At 33.6% G+C, this 14,082-nt stretch overlaps 1 long non-coding RNA gene across 4 annotated transcripts in view; it reads right to left on the reverse strand.

Moving 5' to 3' along the window:
- Positions 1 to 14,082, reverse strand: part of LOC136037082 (uncharacterized) — an 89,967-nt gene that overhangs the window by 51,484 nt on the left and 24,401 nt on the right. For all 4 annotated transcript variants that reach the window (XR_010619859.1, XR_010619861.1, XR_010619862.1 and 1 more), the window contains exon 5: positions 1,700 to 1,867. This is a non-coding gene — a long non-coding RNA (uncharacterized LOC136037082). The remainder of the gene's footprint in view (positions 1 to 1,699; positions 1,868 to 14,082) is intronic.

The raw sequence follows: 14,082 nt of genomic DNA on the forward strand, positions 1-14,082 counted from the left end.
GACGAAGTTAACCACCCTAACCAAAAAATAATCAAACTACAGACTTCGGAAGCTTGGAAATTTATTCCATGGAATTATGCTAAACCACTGGTCCCTGCTGTGGTCAATATTGTTATCAAATTAGAAATTAATGAAGATCTCAAACACATAAGACTAGAATCTCCAGAAATAAATTTCAAAGATGTTATTATCGATATAGATACTTATCCAGTTTGCAAGAATGAAGACTCATTGCAGGTTCGAAGAAATTGTTTGCTCAACACATTAAGTGAAAAATATCCATCTTTTCAACAATATTACACAGATGGATCGAAAATAGGAGAGAAAGTGGGATATTCTGTATTATCAAAAGAAACAGGCATAACAATAACAGGAAGACATGAAGAAGGAGTGTCGGTTTTTGATGCAGAAATGACAGCAATAGAAAAAGCGTTAAGAATGATTCATGGAGAATGCACGCAAAATAGCAAAGCAGTAGTTCTTTCAGATACCAGGTCGGCGATTGCAGCAATAAAAGGAAATAGTCAAAAATCTGTAATGGGAATCTACGACGAATTTCAATGTCAATTGAAAATGTCAAGAAAAAGCTATAATAGTTGGATTACAATGGTGTCCAAGCCATTGTGACATAGATGGAAATGAAAAACCCGACAAATTAGCAAAGGAGGCTACCTTGCTAGGCTCAATAAGTTCAGAGTGCACGAATTTCTATTCAAATATCGAAGGATTACCTGGCTATTAAAGAAATCAGAAAAAATCGGAACCTTGAAAAATCTAGTAATCGATATGTAGAATATTTTAAAGGAAAGACTCCAAATAAAAAGTATATACCAATTACACGAAAAGCAGCAAACTTTACATTTCGATTGAGAACCCAACATGCCGCGACAAAAGAACACTTGAAGAAATTAAATTTAAGTGAAACAAATATGTGTGATTGTGCAAGTGACATACAGTCCATTCGACAACTATTGGAAGAGTGCCATATCACAGGAAACCTAAGGTCTGCAGTGAAACAAATATGCGACTCATTGAACTTCAGTTATGGTGAAGTGCCTATACTATTTCCCCCACAAAGTACAAGCCACTATGCCACTCTTATTAATAAAATAGGAAATGTACTTCCAGCTTCAAACCTTGCATGGATTTAGTTAGGATTTAAGTGAAATAAATAAAGAAATTGCATGGAGATTATGCACTTGCGTCTCCAGACAACCAATCAAGAAGAAGAAGAAGAAGAAGAAGAAGACTTCTTTATTTCACACATAGAATACCAAATATTTAAATAATAATTTAATACTGTACAAATTTTACAAGAAACATCCTCTTTGGATCTAATAGATCCGAAGAGGATCAAATTGTAATCGAGCAAAAGACCAAAATGATTAAAAAAATTATTGAGAAACCATAAATAGATTTTAACCCTTTCGGAATCTAAAATTGCCAACAGTATTGTATTCATTCGTTTAAATTATTTAGTATATATAAATGAGGGTTGGACAACTAAAGCAACTATTCATCTAGTCTTATTATTAAAATGTTGTTTTATCCAACGATCCCCAGCTTTTCGCTCTACCCGTACATTGGTATGGGAACGACTCTCAAAAGCTCAACTAAAGAACTAGTATTTAATCTTCTTTAATTTTTATCTGACCAGAAAAAAATAGAATTAATTGGAAAGGAAAGCTGAGAAACATACTTCATAGAAAGGAATATTTGAACTCTCCCGAGATCTCACATTGTTGATGGTTGGTCTCGCCTTATAATTGTTCTCTTTTGTTATCTTAGACTTCACTGCCTTCGTAAAGATGATTCTTCCATAGGCTTTCGCTCTTCTTTTCTTGACATAAATGATCTCAGTTTGGAACTAGGAGAATATAAAAATTCAATACATAAAATCCAAGAAATACTTCCTTCTTTTTGGGTAACCTCAAATAGATATTACCGTTGAGTAGAGCGGTATCCGATGCACAAAGTCTACATTAAAAGAAATAGAGCGTTAATCCCTCTTTATTCAATCCCAACAAAAATACTTCTTATTACCTGAATGTTCCTATTTCTTATAATATAAAAAAAAACACATCGTATACTGATATTTAAAGACATGCATATACTGATGTTTATTGAACAATTTAATATAAATATACTGATATTTATTCCTTGAAGTTTTTTTCGATTCATTTATGTTAAAAAAGGGAAAATATTTAAAATACATTTTGCTTACAGTAAAGTGCAATTAATTTTCTGGTTTTCAGAAGACAGGGGGAATGCGGACCCGACTCATTTCAGCATCTGCTTATTTTGAGTTTGGCAGTTACTTATTATATTTTCTTTTCTTTTTTGGGTATTATTTTCGTTATTAATGCTTTATATTCTGGTAATTTTACGCTTGGGACGTAATTTGACTTCATTTTTGCTTATTTTTCACATAATAAGGCTCTTTACTTTTCTTTGAAAAATATTTCGGGGAATGTGTTTGATATTACTTTCTAATTGTCTTTATTGACATAGTCTCTTTCATTAGAAAACAAAAGAATAATTTAAATCTTTTCAATTTTCAAAGAGTTCGTGGTAACGAACTGTAGTAAGGAACAACCCGGCTCAGTAGTAACAAAACCTCTAAAAAATGGAATTTTGATATCAATAGCTACATAAAAAGAATCGCATTAGATTCAAAAGGAGGCGCAGGATTATCAAGCATCATTTAAAAAAATACAATGAAAAAATAAATATGAAAAAGTTTTTTCAACTGAAAGTAAGGAGAGGCAATAAAATTTAAAACGAACAGAAATTATTACGCATATGATGGGCTCACCTCCTCCTAATACCTCGCTCTTTTTAAAGCTAAAGTATTTTTAGTAATTTCAACTATCTATTCTACGGCTTTTGTGATCCAGGGGTCATTCTTAAGAAATTGGAACAAAATTTAAGCTTTAGTGTAAAGAGTTAGGTTCTGACGAGGGGGTGAACCCCTTCGTATACGTAATAAAAACGTGAGAATACAGAAGTTCGCTACGTAAGCTAATTTGTAAGTTACGTATATCTTTTACTAATAAAAACATTCGTAAAAAAATTAAAAGTTCTAGTTGCCTTTTTAAGTAACCAAAAATCGGAGGGCAACTAGGCCTCCTCCCCCCCCGCTCCTTTATTTCTCAAAATCATTCAATCAAAACTATGAGAAAGCCGTTTATAAAAAAAAAATATGCAAATTTCGTTTTAATTATTCATCTGCGGCGAGCCAAAATCAAAACATGCATTGATTCAAAAACGTTCAGTAGTTAAATGAAAAAAAAACAAGTTTTTTTTAACGGAAAGTAAGGAGCGACATTAAAACTTAAAACGAATAGAAATTACTTCGTATATGAAAGGAGATGCTTCCTCATCAACGCCCCGCTCTTTACGCTAAAGTTTTTTACTGTTTTAAAAAGTAGAGTTAAGGGAAAGAGTCAAACTTTAGCGTAAAGAGCGGGGCGTTGATGAGGAGGCATCTCCTTTCATATACGAAGTAATTTCTGTTCGTTTTAAGTTTTAATGTCGCTCCTTACTTTCCGTTAAAAAAAATTGTTTTTTTTTATTTAATTTCTAAGAGAGTCCATAGCTTGCCTTACTAATTATATTAAATTTTATAACCTAAGTCTTTTCAAAAATCTGGACATAAAAATTATTATTTATATTAGTTTTACACATACAAAGATTTTCTCGAAAATTAAAAACTAAAACTATTTCCACAAAAACTTAGCTGTCCAGCGCTTCCAAAACTATGGGTTGTAACTCACCAGTGGGTTTCAAGCAAATATTTAAGTGGGTCGCGGCCGCAAAAATTGATATTTGTAATGCACAGATTCTGTAGTGGCAATTACTGGAACTTGTGTGTTCTAATTAAAATGAAAACAAAATCACATGTATTACCAAATGAATGAAAGACTTAAGTAGTAAGAAAAATGACTTAATTTATTTTTATTTCTTACCTAACTAAATATGCAAGTTTTATTTTTACAAAGTTTTTTCAATGGGGCATATTTTCAATACAGTATCAATATTATCCAAATTTTCACCTTAATGCACTAAGCTTTAGTAGCACAAGTAGTAAGACCAGTAGTAATAATAGTCACAGTAAAAAAGATAGTTGCAGTAAAAGTAGCTTAAGAAGCAGTAGCAGCAGTAGTAATAAGAGAAGCAATAGCAGTATGAATAGAAGCAGCAGCATCAGGATGCAAACGTTGTCTTTTGGTTAGTTAAACAAGCCCTGTATGCTTCAACTTCAAAAACCGACTCTTCCTAAGATATTACTGAAGTTTGAGCTTAGCACAATAGGCCGTTGCTATGGTATTACTGATACATCCTTCTGATAGACTACATATTCATACACTTCCTGAAATTTTTAAAATATATGAAACCTGTCAAACGTTTACCTTCATAGGCGTAGCCTTAAAAGTAATAAATAAATAAAAAAAATTACTGAAAGTAAGGAGCAAGATTAAGACTTAAAAGAACAGAAATTTCTCCGTATATGAAAGGTGCTGTTCCCTCCTCAATACCCAGCTCTTTACGTTCAAAGTTTGATTCTTTCTCTCAAATATACATTTTAAAACAATAAAAACCTAGCGAAAAGAGCGGGGCATTGAGGAGTGAACAGCCCCTTTCATATACAGAGTAATTTCTGTTCATTTTAACTTTTAACATCGCTCCTTACTTTCAGTTAAAAGGAAATTGCTTTTTTCATTTAATTTCATAACATTTTTTTAATTAATGCATGTTTTGATTTTGGCTGTCTTCACATGAATACTTAAAATGAAATTTGCATTTTTTTTTTATTTTTTTTTTTTTTGGCTATATGGCTATCTCTTAGTTTTGATAGTACGATTTCCATAAAATAAAGGGGGTGGAGGGGAGGATGCCCAGTTACCCTCCAAATATATATATATATATATATATATATATATATATATATATATATATATATATATATATATATATATATATATATATATATATATATTATATTATATTTTTTTATTATATTATATATATATATATATATATATATATATATATATATATATATATATATATATATATATATATATATATATATATATATATATATATATATATATATATATATATATATATATATTTATATATATATATATATATATATATATATATATATATATTTATTTATATATATATATATATATATATATATATATATATATATATATATATATATATATATATATATATATATATATATATATATATATATATATATATATATATATATATATATATATATATATATATATATATATATATATATATATATATATATTTATTTATATATATATATATATATATATATATATATATATATATATATATATATATATATATATATACATTATTTTGACATATGATAATGACATCTGGCATACTTGATAACTGATTCATTCCATCCAAAATATCTAGTGCAAAGTTAGAATTTCAAATCGAATTTTGGCTGCAGGAAAAAAAATTACTAAATCATCAGTAAATACTAGCTTCCAAGCAATTTCAAAGTACTTACCACCAAAGATTATATACAAATTCAACGTGCATTATATTGAAAGCTTCAACTACGGGTAATAGTGAAGATGATCGAGTCCCATTATTATACTAAATACTTCAATAAAGGGTAACAAAAATGACTATAGATAAAAACTAAATCACTTAAAACAACTTTTATCGAGTCGTATTTAAGACTGAAACCTTTAATGGTAGCCTAGTCTAAACACGCAAAAAGAAATTGAAGTTTGGAATATTGTGTTGTAGATTGTATATTTATTTTCGTTTTTTAGGTAACATGAATTTTACTTAATTTTTTAAATTTTATTTTGCTGAAGAATAACTGTCATTCACGTGTTAGCAGTTTGAGCCCAGCCACTTCCTTGGGTTTTTGATAATTGTTACAAGAATTACATTACATCTTCTAATTTCAGTTTAAAGATAGAAATGGGGTCACAATTAGTGATAAGGAAAAAGTTAAAGAAAGATGGGTGGAACATTTTGAGAATGTGCTAAACCGAGATACAGTTGCAGGAAAAGATATAGATGAAAATGAAAAAGTTTGTGATACCTTGGATGTGAAGGAAGATTTGTTTAGTGAGGAAGAATTAGCGACAGTACTAGAAGGATTAAAAAATAATAAGGCCCCAGGTGCTGATAGTATGATTAATGAGTTCCTTAAATATGGTGGCTCTGAGGTTAGGAATAAGCTACTGAAGATTATGAACATGATTTTTGAAAAAGGGGAAGTACCCAATGATTTTAGGAAAACCTTAATTAAATCACTGTATAAGAAAGGTGACAAGAGTGAATGTCGGAATTATCGAGGCATTAGTCTGGTCTCTGTAGGTAGCAAATTACTGAGTAATATGATACTTTTTAGACTGAGACATGCTGTAGACAAAGTTTTAAGGGAAGAACAATGCGGTTTTAGAAAAGGTAGAGGATGTGTCGACCATGTTTTCACTCTTAGGTTAATAATTGAGAAGTCCCTTCGTTGTCAAACACCTTTGGTCCTTAGTTTTATCGATTATGAGCAAGCTTTCGATTCTGTTGATAGAACAGCGTTAACAAAGGTCTTATCGTTATATGGTATACCAGAAAAATACATTAAAGTGATTTGCGCTATGTACGAGAATAATACTGCTGCGGTTAAGGTAGGAAATGAGGTTAGCAACTGGTTTTGTATTAAATCAGGAGTTAAGCAGGGTTGTTTTCTATCCCCCTTTATATGGATCATTTTGATGGACTTCGTCTTAAGGAGCACAGGAAAGGCAATTGGAGACCATGGAATCAAATGGGGAGGAAGAACGCTCCTGGACTTAGATTATGCTGATGATTTAAGCATATTAGATGAAAGTGTGAGCAAAATGAATGAATTTTTAGAGGTTTTACGAGTTCAGGGTGCTAAAATAGGCTTGAAAATTAATGTTAAGAAGACTAAGTCACTAAGGTTAGGAATAAGTGAAGATGAACAGGTGACCTTAGGTAACGAAAAGATTGATCAGGTTGGGAGCTTCAGTTACCTTGGTAGTATTATTAGTAAAGATGGTGGGAGCAGTGAAGATGTTAAAAGTAGAATAGCTAAAGCTCAGGTGTTTTTTCACAGTTAAAAAAAGTTTGGAAGAATAGAAAGATAAGCCTACAAACCAAGATTAGAATATTGGAAGCTACAGTGATGACAGTGGTCAAATATGGCTCTGAAGCATGGACACTCCGAAAAGCAGATGAAAATTTACTAGATGTTTTCCAGAGAAATTGCCTACGGATTGTTCTGGGTACCCGGCTGACTGACCGTATTTCAAACAGTAGGTTGTACGAAAAGTGTGGTTCAATCCCGCTTTCTGGGGCTATAATGAAAGAAAGGTTGAGATGGCTAGGCCACGTTCTACGGATGAAGGATGACAGATTACCGAAGATTGTCCTTTTTGGCCAACCGTCTGGGGCTACACGGAAAGCAGGTCGTCCTTGTCTGGGTTGGGAGGATGTCATAAATAAGGATTTAAAGGAAATGGGAACTTCCTGGGAGGGTGTAAAGAGGGAGGCTTTAAATAGATTAGGTTGGAGGAGGAGCGTGCGTAGCTGTGTTGGCCTCAGGCGGCTTGGTGCTACGGTGAGTTATTAGTAGTAGTAGTAGTAGTAATAATAGCAGGTAAACACATTTGAAAAATAGAAACAAAGTTTAAGTTGCTCCCAATTTTCAAATTGGAGTACTACCACCTTTGAATATCGGATTTTGCGTAAAATAATTAAATCTTATTTATCTGCTTTATAAGCCCAGACGTACAGACAAGGGAGGTTCATGACTAAGGACTTTGAACTTCCACGTCCGATAGTGCGAATTTGCAATTCTCACAATTCTTGTGATTGATTCTAAGAGCCCTATGTTTATACAAACATCACTCAAAATTCATTGCCCCTGGCTCACCTGGTCCAAACCCAAGAAGAAAATCAAGATTAAGCATTGCTACATCAAATAAAAACAAATACTGAACAAAACCCTAGATTAAAGCGACTCTACGGTAAATCCTTATAGTCCAAATATCACGTAATAATATATACGTTAAATCTCTTCTTGTGCTTCTACACAGTTAACCAGCCAAGTGCTCATTTCTTGCACTTCTTTGACATATTTCTCCAGGATTATAATACCCCGATTTCTATATATTGAAGGTCAATATTCAGTCATTCACAAAATTGCAATATAACTGATGGTAATAAACCAAAGCATAAAAAAATACATTAAAGTTTCTCCATATAGTCTTTTTTGGAGTTAATTAGATAAAAAAAACTAAGAACCCATAGAAAAGTAAAGATCTATATTAAATACAAAGTATAAGAAAAAGTTGAGGAGCCATTTTAAAGCAATGTATATTTTTAACAGTGTACTTGAATTTTTTTTAATCTTGAAGAAAAATATCGAAAAATCACATTAATAATATAGAAAACCAATGATAACTTCCAATCATAACTGGAAAGAACTATTGAAATTAAACTGAATATTTAATATATAAACATTAATCATTTAAAAAGCCTTTGGCTGAATTTAATCCAGTTTTTAAATAATGCTACTACTACTACTAACAACATACCCCAGCACCAAACCACCTGAGGTCAACCCAGCTATCCACGCTCCTGCTCCATCAAAACCCATTCAAAAACTCCTTCTTTACGTTCTCCCAGGAAGTTCCCTTAAATATTTCCATATGACATCCTCCCTCCAAAAATGAAGAATACCTACTTTCCGTTTAACCATAGACATTGGCAGAAAAGGGCAATCTTTGGTAATCTTGTCGTCTTTCATCCGTAGAACGTGTCTTAGTCATCTCAAACCTTTCTCTCATTAAGGCTCAAGAAAGCAGTATGTATCCATACTTTTCATAGAGCCTACTGTTTGAAAAACTGTCCGTCAGTCGGGTATTCAAGACAAACAGTAAGCAATTTAACTGGAAAACATCTAGTTAATCTTCCTCTGTTTTTCAGAGCACCCATGTTTCAGAACAACGTTTTACTACTGTTGCTTCCAAGTACTTTAAATTTTAATATTCTAATCTCAGCTTGCGGACTTTAATTTCTTTTCTTCCTAACATTTTTCAGCTATGGTCTTGGCTACTCTACTTTTAACATCAAGGTAAATTAAGCTCTCCACTTGATCAATCTTTCAATTACCCAATGTCACCTTTTATTTTCACCAATCCGTAGTATTATTGACTTAGTCTTCTTAAATTAATTTTCAAATCTATTCTATTACCCTTGACTACTAAACCTGGCCAAGGTTCATTTTCGTTCAAACTTGCATCTAGAACAATGCAATTCAATGAGAAATTTACTTCTCTATTTGAATCCATGTTCTTTGATTGCCTTAACTGTGCTCCTTAAAACCAAGTCCATCCAAATTCTCCACATAAATGGGATAAAATACAACCCAGGTAAACTCCTGATTTAATACGAAACCAGCCAATAACCTCATATCCTACCTTACATGCACCCATGTTATTCTTGATAATTAAATCATCAGCATAATGTAATTCAAGGAGAAATTTACTTCTCTATTTGAGTCCATGTTCTTTGATTGCCTGCAGCCATGCAGCCATGTTATTCTTGTGCATTACACTAGTCACTTTAATGTATTTATCTGGTATACTATAGAAGGATAAGGCCTTTACTAAGGCTCTTCTGTCGGTTGAATTGAACACCTGCTTATAATCTATAAAAGTAAAAACTAAAGGTGTTTTATAACTCAGATAATTCTTAATTATTACTCTAAGAGGGCAAATTTGGTCAACGTATACTGAGCCCTTTCTGAAACCGAACTATTCTACTCTTAAAACTTTGTCTACTGTGATTCTAAGTCTAAAAATAAATCATACTAAGCAGCTCCCGCAATCACTCTTGTCACCTTTCTTATACAGGAGTTTAATCGGGGTTTCCCCAATCAAAAATAACATTCACAATCTTCAGTAACTTAATGTTACTAATTCTTCCTCACAAAATCTATCTTCCTTCACGTCCAAGGCTGCCTAAACTTTTTCACCTTCCTCTATAGCTTATTCATGTTCTATACCCATTTAGCACATTCTCAAAATATTATGCCCATCTCCTTTGTGCCTTTTATTATTACTAATTACGGTCCCTTTCCTATCTTTAACTGGTGCATTTATAGATTGACTACTCTCTCTCAATTTATTAACATGCCAGTACAGTATTTTACTATTATGCCATCTAGCACCATATTCGAAGTCCCAGGTAATTTTAACTATGATTTGCACTTTCTAACTCTTTAGTTCATATTTTAATGATTTCTTCACTTCCTTTACATTCATCTTATGGACACATTATCTGTCACTCAGATAACTCTTGTACAAACCCCTCCTCCTCTCTATTCCATAAAACATTTTCGCAAATGTTCCCAGGCTGTGTTCTTAACTTTCTTCTCTCTTACACCATCAGCGGCATCACAAATTATTTTGCTAAAATGGTTCTTTCCATCTTCTAAAATATTATGAATAGCAGACATATCTTCTGGTCTTAGTTTGTTTTATTGGGTGCTTTTGGGCTGAAAAACCTTTTTTCTAGTTGAGATCTACCATGGCTTGCCTTCCTATTGCAGAATAAAATTTGTAGGCATGAAAATACAATTAGCTGAAGGTAATAAGTTGTGATGGTCTGTACAGGATTTCGACTTTTTTTTATGGGAAAGCAGCGCCAAGTGCTGAAAACCATGTTGTAACAAATATGGTCCCAGGATTTCACAAAGATTCCATTCAACTAAAGTCCCAGGGACTTCTCGAATGGATAATCACAGGAATTTCATGAATCATAACTTTAATTTTGATTTCCAAGTAAAATTATGGAATAATATCTAAATAAGATTAAGGTCAGTTTTTTTCCAAAAATTTATTAATACTAACAATTAAGTTTGCCTATGAATCCAGAAAAATTAGCTGGAGACGCATTTGTCTCTAATCATCAGAGCAGACTTCAAGACATTAAACTTAAGAACTACCCTTTCATATGAGAAACATATGAACACTACTCATATGGTATGAGCTCTAGCAAAATTGCAAAAATTAATAGATTGATTTAAAAGGCAAATCAGAGGCTTAATGCCGGTCGGGATTTAAAATAAGAGCTCTGAGCCACGATGTCCTTCCAAATATCAAAATTCATTGAGATCCGATCACCCACTCGTAAGTTACAAATACCTCATTTTTTCTAATATTTCCTTTCCCTTCAGCCCCCAGATGGTCCAATCGGGAAAAACAGCTTTATCAAGTCAATTTGTGCAGCTCCCTGACATTTGCTTATTCTACCCACCAAGTTTCATCCCGATTCCTCCACTCTAAGCTTTGCCCAAGATTTCCTATTTCCCCCTCCAACACCCCCCAATGTCAACAGATCTGGTCGAAATTTGTAATAAGAGCTCTGAGACATGATTTGCTTCTAAATATCAAATTTCATTAATATCTGGTAACCCGTTCTTAAGTTAAAAATACCTCAATTTTTCAAATTTTTCTATTTTTTTCCAAATTAACCCCCCTAGCTCCTCCAAAGAGAACAAATCCGTTCCAATTATGTCAATCACGTATCTAGAACTTGTGCTTATTCTTCTCATAAAGGTTCATCCCCATCTCTCCACTCTAAGCTTTTCCCAAGATTATGAAAATCTTACCCGGTGACTCCTATGTCCCCGGATCAGATTCGAGTCAAAAATGGAGTCTCTGAGACGTAAGATCCTTCTATATATCAAGCTTCATTAAGATCCGATCACCTATTCATAAGATAAAGATTTCACGTTTTCCAAGCATTCCGGTTTCACCCTCCCCCAAATGTTATTGACCATCTGGTCGGTATTTAAAATTAGAGCTCTGAAGCACAAAATCCTTCTAAATATCAAATTTCATTAAGATATGATCAACTGTTCGTAAACCTCATTTTTTCTAATTTTTCCGCATTATTTCCCCCCCCCCCCCGACTCCACCAAAGAGAGCGGATCCGGTCCGATTATGTCACTCAAGTAGTTTTAATTATTCATCTGCGGAGAGCCAAAATCAAAACATGCATTGATTCAAAAACTTTCAGAAATTAAATATATAAAAAAACAAGTCTTCTAACGGAAAGTAAGGAGCGGCATTAAAACTTAGAACGAACAGAAATTACTTCATATATGAAAGGGGCTACCTCCTCATCAACGCCCCGCTCTTTACGCTAAAGTTTTTCACTGTTTTAAAAAGTAGAGTTAAGAGAAAGTCAAACTTTAGCGTAAAGAGCGAGGCGTTGATGAGGATGCAGCCCCTTTCATATACGACGTAATTTCTGTTCGTTTAAAGTTTTAATGTCGCTCGACAGTGGGCAAACTCGACAGTTAAGAAAGAGAAACTATCTTCTAAAGAAGATTTTTAAGGTTTTAAAGACCTTAGCAAAATGTTGGTATGTTTAGCTAATTTCACTAAACATCCCCCCCCCAGATAAAAACACAGCCAAAACCTAGACATGCAGGTGTGGAATAGCATTAATAAAAAAAAATTGGAAAGTAACCTGACAACCAGAAAAATATCAGATATTGAGAAGAGCTAAGAGCTCATATGGCACTTGTGACGAGGTTGGAAGAGCCAAGACCCACGAACTTATATGGTATGAGCTCTAGCAAAATTCTAAGAATCAATAGATTGCTTTAAAAGGAAAATCAGAGGCTTAATACCGGTCGGGATTTAAAATAAGAGCTCTGAGTCACGAGGTCCTTCTAAATATCGAAATTCATTAAGATCCGATGACCCACTCGCAAGTTAAAAATACCTCAATTTTTCTAATTTTTCCTCTCCCTTCAGCCCCCCAGATGTTCGAATCGGGGAAAACGTCTTCATCAAGTCAATTTGTAAAGCTCCCTGCACACCTACCAATTTTCATCGCTATAGCACGTCCAGAAGCACCAAACTCGCCAAAGCACTGAACCCCACCATCTAACTCCCCCAAAGAGAGCACTTCCAGTCCGGTTACGCCAGTCACATATCTACGACATTTATAAGCATTTTCCAACATTTCTAGTTTCCCCCCCCCAGTTCCCCCCAATGTCAACAGATCTGGTCGGGATTTGAAATAAGAGCTCTGAGACATGAGTTCCTTCTAAATATCAAATTCCATTAAGAACCGGTCACCCGTTCTTAAGTTAAAAATACCTCATTTTTTCTAACTTTTCCAAATTAACAACCCCCAGCTCCCCCTAAGAGAACGGATCCGTACCAATTATGTCAATCTCGTATCTATAACTTGTGCTTATTCTTCCCATCAAGTTTCATCCTGATATCTCCACTCTAAGCGTTTTCCAAGATTTCTGTTTTCCTCCTCCAACCTTCTATGTCCCTGGATCCGATTCCAACTGAAAATGGAGCATCTGAGACATAAGATTCTTCTATATATCAAGTTTCATTGAGATCCGATTACCCATTAGTGAGATACCTCGATTTCACGTTTTCCGAGAATTCCGGCTTCCCCCTCCAACTCCCTTCAATGTCACCGGATCTGGTCGGGATTTGAAATGAGTGTTTTAAAGCACAAGATCCTTCTAGATATAAAATTTCATTAATATCTGATCACCCGTTCGTAAGTTACAAATACCTCATTTTTAATAATTTTTCCGAATTACTCCCCCCCCCCCACAACTCCACCAGAGAGAGCGGATCCGGTCAGGTTATGTCAGTAACCTATCTTGGACTTGTGCTTATTCTTTCCACCAAGTTTCATCCTGATCTCTCCGCTTTAAGCGTTTTCCAGGATTTTCGCCCCCCCCCCATGACACTGGACCCGGTCGGGATGAAAAATAAGAGATCTGAGTTTCGTGGTCCTTCTAAATATGAAATTTTATTAAGATGCGATCACTGTTTCGCAAGTTAAAAATACCTCAATTTTTCTAATTTTTTTGAATTAAAACTCCTCCAAAGAGAGCAGATCCGTTCCAGTTATGTCAATACCGTATCTAGGACTTGTGCTTATTTTTCCCACCAACTTTCATCCCTATCCCTCCACTCTAAGCATTTT

The sequence above is a fragment of the Artemia franciscana genome, chromosome 16, assembly GCF_032884065.1.
Source record: "Artemia franciscana chromosome 16, ASM3288406v1, whole genome shotgun sequence".
Classification (NCBI taxonomy): Eukaryota; Metazoa; Arthropoda; class Branchiopoda; order Anostraca; family Artemiidae; genus Artemia; species Artemia franciscana.